The following is a 6,764-nucleotide window of genomic DNA, read 5'->3' as shown; positions in this document are numbered from 1 at the left end:
AATAAGGGCAGAGATCTTACTTGGATCAACACGTATCCCATCAGCAGAAACCATGTGTTCAAGAAATCCAACCTCTTGAAGCCATAAATCACATTTACTAAATTTTGCATAGAAATTTTTTCGTGCAGAATCTGTAATAAAGTTCTCAAATGATGAACATGCTCGAATTTTGTTTTTGAATAGATCAGTATATCATCAATAAATACAACCACAAATCTATCCAATAGAGGTTGAAAAACCCAGTTTATCAATCCATGAAAGCAGCAGGACTATTAGCTAATCCAAAAGGCATTACAAAAATTCATAATGACCGTATCAAGTTCGGAAAGCTATTTTCAGCACATCACAGTCTTTTACTCGCATCTGGTAACATCTCGATTTGAGATCTATCTTAGAAAACATAGTTGCACCTTTCAACTGATCAAACAACTCATCAATATGATGCAAAAGATATTTATTCTTTATCGTCACTTTATTCAGCTGTGTGTAATCAATTCATAACCTCAACGAACTATGTTTCTTTTTCACAAACAACAATGATGCACCCCAAGGAGAAACACTCGGTCGGATGAAACCTCTGTTTAACAATTCTTGCAACTGTGTTTTAAGTTTTTTCATTCAGTCGGTGTCATCCTATATAGTGGAACGGATATTGGTGCAATCCCAGATACCAGATCAATAACAAATTCAACCTCACGTTCTGCTAGCAATCCCGGTAATTCTTTAAGGAACACATTCGTAAATTCTTTAACAACGGGTACCTGATCTAGATTCGACCTAGAATCTTGAGTATCCAGTATGTAAGCCAATAATGCCTCATAGCCCTTACAAATCATTTCTTTGCAGAAATAGCTGAAACAACTCTGATAACACTGTTTAATCTGTCAAACTCAACTGTAATCAATTCACCTGTCAGACATCTCAAATCAATCTATTTCTATCTATAGTTTACCGTAGCATCATGTAGCGATAACCAGTCCATTCCTAGAATTATATCAAATTCGTAAAAGGGTTATAACATCAAACCGGCAAGAAACTCAAGCCCTGAACTCTCAGTGGACACTTACGACATATTAAATTAACTATTACACTTTGACCCAGTGGATTTGTAACTTGAACATCAAACTCAGTTCACAAACATGTAATTTTTTATCAGTTGCCAATGCAGTGCAAATATACGAATGAGTCAACCCAAGGTCAATCAATGCATATACAGTAACACCAGAGAGATAAAATATACTAGTAACGACATCAGGTGCGATAGCCTCTTCTCTGGCTCGGATAGCATAAGCACGTACGGGTGCTCTAACTTCAGATCTAGCAGCTATATCTTTAGTATCATCGCGGTTCACACCCATATTACTACTCTGACCAGATCGTTTGCTCTTCTACGGTGTAGGCACAGGTTTTTCACTCCGGTCATCATTCCCTCTAACCATTTTTGAACAATTGCGTACAAAATGATCTGTTGACCCGTATCTAAAACATGCACCCTTTTTGGCCCTACATTCACAAGTATGTGGTTTACCACAGTGTTCACACGTCGATCTTGGGACGTTACGGGCACTGGCCACACTGTCAACAGGTTTATTCTGGAATTTGGAATCATGCTGTCTCGGTTTACATCTGCTAAAAAACTCAGATGATGCAGTGATCTGATTATCATCTTCTTTTGCTTTCTTCGGTGCTGGTGCAGAAAATGACCTAGGAAAATTTCTCTTGCTGAATTCGAGGGCCTTCGTTCCTCTCTGCCTCTTATGATTATAAATTTCTTCCATCTTCTGTGCCTGAACAGATAAAACCAAGAACTGTCATTTTTCAGTCCACCAATCATCATCTTGATTTTATCATTTAACCCATCTTCAAAACGGATACACATTTTTTCCTCATTCGACACAATTTCACGAGCATACTTACTGAGATGCACAAACTCTCTCTCATACTCAGCTACTGATTTGTTTTCCTACTTTAATTCTAGAAATTCTTTTTCTGATCCAAGTATCTTTTGCTGACATATTTCTTTTGAAATTTTGTTTTGAAGAATTCCCAGCTGATATTGTCTCTCGGTACCACTGCCGTTAACATTAACCACCAACTGTAGGCTTCATCTTTCAGTAATGATACAACACATCTAAGATAATCATCAGGAGAATAGGCCATTTCATCAAAGACTCACTAAATATTCTCAAGCCAATACTTAGCTTTTGCAGGATCATCATCAGATCTAGCTCAAAATTCTTTAGCCCCATACTTCCTAACTTTGTCAACTGGGACGCGTCGACTCGTTTCTGCTGTTGGAGGGGGTGGAGGTACCACAAGATGTATAACAGGGGGTACAGTAAGGGTTGGAGGTTGTTAGGCCACTAGTTTTAGACCAAAGTACATATTTTTAACCTCATTTTTATACATTTTTCGAATTGTTATACTATGACTTGCACCAGAATCAGTAGTCGAAATATTACTGTTTACTTCATTAGTTTAATCATGATAAAAATCAAATGACATCTTTAAAATCTACAAGAAAATAAAGGTTAGATTGGATTAATAATATCATACTATCACAAGTTTATATAGCATGTAATTTCTAGACTTCATTCATGTTATGTTCAGTTTGAGAACCGACTAAACCGTACCTCTAATACCACTAAATATAACACCCATAACCCGTACCTGTTGTCAAATTAGGGTTACAGAGTATTACCATACAATTCAGAACAATTAATAACAGATACACATCAAGTAAAAAAAATTAATTAACAAATTCATAAATAATCATATTTGAGTAAAACATATTGTTATGAACCTTCAATCGAGCCTACGTGGCTTTAAAAAATAGTTTAGAAACAATCAGAGACCAATTCAAAGCAAAATAAAACATTTCGGGAAAAACTAAAAATTTTCAAAACAGGGTTCACATGACCGTGTGTCCTAGTCGTGTGACACAGCCCAGACCGTGTGGCTTTAGATAGGGTTATGTCGCTATTCCACACGCCCGTCTGGCTACTCCACACACCCCTATGCTCACCTATGTGTCTACCCATGTAACTCACAGACTTGGCTCACACTCTCGTGTCTCCACCCGTGTAACTCACTGACTTGGGTCACACGACCGTTTCACAAGCCATGTGCCAGCCGTGTGAACCCTTCACCTAACACAACCAAGGCACATATTCGTGTAGGTTGCCTGTATGTGACACAGGGTCGTGTGATATCCCGTGTCCTAGGCCGTGTGTGCCTAAAAATGACCCAAAACATGTCCATTTCATATCCAAATGCTTAAGTACCTAAACTAATTCTCAAAACATGATTATAAGACTTAAAAATGCATTTCAATGACACCCAAAGCATGCCAAACCAATCACCCTAAAGCTTAACCAATGTGTCATCAATGACACCACATTTCAAACATTTAACATTTCACCTACCTAGAATTACATTACACAAGTTTCAACTCTCTCAAACAACTTGCATTCAATTCTAACATACCTTTCTTAATTTATATCAAACTTACCATTCCATGCTTGACCCCTCATGCTTAAACTTGGAACTTAATATGCTTACCACATTAGTTATTCATTCCACAACATCAAAAACATAACACATACACATTACAAAATACTTATGAACCATTATAGTCATGACCAAATGGTCCTATTACATACCATATAAGCCAAGTTAAATTCAAAATCTACTAAAGATGTTCTTGGATAGTGTGATTCTTCAAGTTGATCTGATCTCCCGATTTCCACAAAAAACGTAATCTACAAAGAAAAATACAAGGACACAAGTAAACTTACATAAAGCCTACTAAATTCGTTGATTAACGATAAAGCTTACTGACTCAAACTGAATAATTCAAATAAAAATATTAATGAACAGAGTTCCTGTTAACAAGGTTATTGTAGAATTCCTGTAAACTACAGCTCACAATAGGTGAGTAATGCTTAAGAATACTACAAATCATTTATCTACATTCAATAACATTTAAAGATCAATAAAATGATGCCGATGAACGATATACGGGTACGAGTACACGGTTAACCATCCAAACATATCAGGTGCTCATACAAGCCAGACCAGCCGATAACACACCTTGGCACCAAGTGCCTAGCCCGTAGGCCAATATCCGCCCTCGTAACACACTAGAAACACTGTAATATAACCCGATAGTCTGCAACAAATGCAGGACCTCAGTATATTCAGTGAACAAAGGATATACAGAAATAATCATCACTTCTCATATCAATCTATACCGCGCGCAAAATAACCGATTGGCATGTCAATCGTACTCTATCCTACATTTATCTGGCTCAAAATTTATCCATAGAAAATGGTGTTATCGTTTTCGTCCGAAGAAAACATGCAATTTAACCAATATTATTTAAAACCTAGCCTAGCCGAATCTTATAGGACTTCATTACATGCTACATTTATAGTTAATTCACATTTAGTCCTTGTAATCTATCACTTTTAACAATTTAGTCCTTCAACATTAAAATCATTAAAAACCACTTTACAAAATAATCCTATTTCTCAACCAAGCTTAATAATCTAACATAAAAATTCAAGAACAACTCAAACTCTTAAATGGAAAAATCCATAACGTTTGACAGTTTTACAAATTAGTCCTCGATTTAGATAGATTAAACTAATGCAAGCTCGAAAACATAAAAATCTCTAAAAACAAGTGATATTACACTTACCTATTAAGAGACTCAAGCTTGACCGAATGTTCTCCAAGGTTCCTTAGGGTTTTGGTTGAAAACATGAATGAAGGAGATGATATTGAATTTTACATGTTTTACTTTAATATAATTATTTACTAATTTACTCTTTTACCCTTTTAATTATATTCAAACTTTAACAATTTATAAGCCCACTAATGTCCACTAATTTCTATAAGGGTTCAATTCCCAAAATGGTCGACTACTTCCTTATACTATAATTATTTAACTCCTTAACTAATAGAATTTAACTTTTGCAACTTTATGATTTAGTCCTTTTTCTTAAATAACTATCTAAATGATAAAATTTTTTAACCAAAATTTAATACGACACTAATGACCTCGTAAATATTATGTAATTAATATTTATTGGCTGACATGTCGAAGTTGTGGTCCTGAAACCACTATTTCCAAAACATCTGAAAAACAGAATGTTACATCAACCTTTCCTTTACAAAAACCTTGTTTAATGAGAAAATTTGATAGCCTTTCATACAAAGCTCTAGGAGCTTGTTTTAAACCATATAAGGCTTTTGAAAGTTTGAAAATATTATTCGGAAATTTTGAATTTTCAAAACTGAGTGGTTGTTTAACATACACTTCTTTAGTTATAAAACCATTTCGAAAAGCACTTTTAATATCCATTTGATATAGTTTGAACTCATTAAAACATGCAAAAGCTAAAAGCATTCCAATGGCTTCCTTCCTAGCTATGGGAGCATAAGTTTCATCATAACCTATTCCTTTCTCTTAAGTGTAACATGGAGCAATAAATCTAGCCTTGTTCCTCACTATATTACCAATTTCAACTAGCTTGTTCCTAAAAAGTCATTTAGTACATATAGTATATTTATCAAAAGGTCTTTCAACTAGGGTCCATACTTTAATTCTCTCAAATTGATTTAACTCTTCTTGCATAACCAATATCCAATATTCATCATTTAATGCTTCTTTGATATTTTCAGGCTCAACGCATGAGATAAATGCAACATAATTACAAGTATTTCTAAGAAAATATCTAGTAGTTATCCCTTTGGATGGATCTCACAATATCTTACCATCCTTCACATAGTTGAACTCTCTTGGATGAGTGACTTCCCTTTCCTCTATTGTAAGTTCCTCTAGAGCATCTTTTGTTTGTTCATGAATCTTCTCACTTGATGATTGATCCACTTTATCATTATTATTAAAAAAATTTGCATCATCATCATCAATACATGAATCCTTTTTAGGAGGAAGGTTAGAGTCATAAAAAATAACATGTATAGACTCTTCTACTACTAAAGTTCTTTTGTTAAACGCTTGAAAAGCTTTAGAATTTAAAGAGTAACCAATAAAAATTCCTTCTTCACTTTTTGCATCAAATTTAACAAGATTATATTTTCCATTATTTAAGACAAAACACTTGCATCTAAAAGGATGAAAGTAGCTAATGTTAGGCTTTTTATTTTTTAAAAGTTCATATAGAGTTTTCTTTAAAATAGGTTTAATCATCACTCTATTAACAATGTAACAAGAAATGTTTGTGGCTTCCGCCCAAAAATATTTTGTAAAATATTTTCACAAAGCATGGTTCTAGCCATTTCTTCTAAAGTTCAATTTTTCCTCTCAACAACTCCATTTTGTTGAGGGGTTCTAGGTGCAGAAAAATTATGGCTAATTCCATTTGAGTTTCAAAATTTTTAAAAACCAAGATTTTGAATTCGGTTCCGTGGTCACTTCTAACACTAGTGAAGAGTAACCTTTTTCATTTTGATTCATTTTAGAAAATGTGATGAATTTTTGTAAAGCTTCATCTTTAGTACTTAAGAAAAGAACCTAAGTAAACCTAGAATAGTCGTCAATAAGTACAAAAGCATATTGTTTTTCACTCAAGCTAATTGTCTTAATACGACCAAATAAATCTATGTGAATTAGTTAGAGAACTCTACTAGTTGATACATCATTAATAGGTTTAAAGGAAACTCTTTTATGTTTACCCTTAACACATGCATCACAAACTTTATCTAATTCAAAAGTAATATCAGGCAATCATCTTAC

Source organism: Gossypium hirsutum, chromosome D02 (genome assembly GCF_007990345.1).
Source record: "Gossypium hirsutum isolate 1008001.06 chromosome D02, Gossypium_hirsutum_v2.1, whole genome shotgun sequence".
In the NCBI taxonomy this organism is placed as follows: domain Eukaryota; kingdom Viridiplantae; phylum Streptophyta; class Magnoliopsida; order Malvales; family Malvaceae; genus Gossypium; species Gossypium hirsutum.
The sequence above is the reverse complement of the archived record's forward strand: the minus strand, read 5'-3'. Positions refer to the sequence as shown.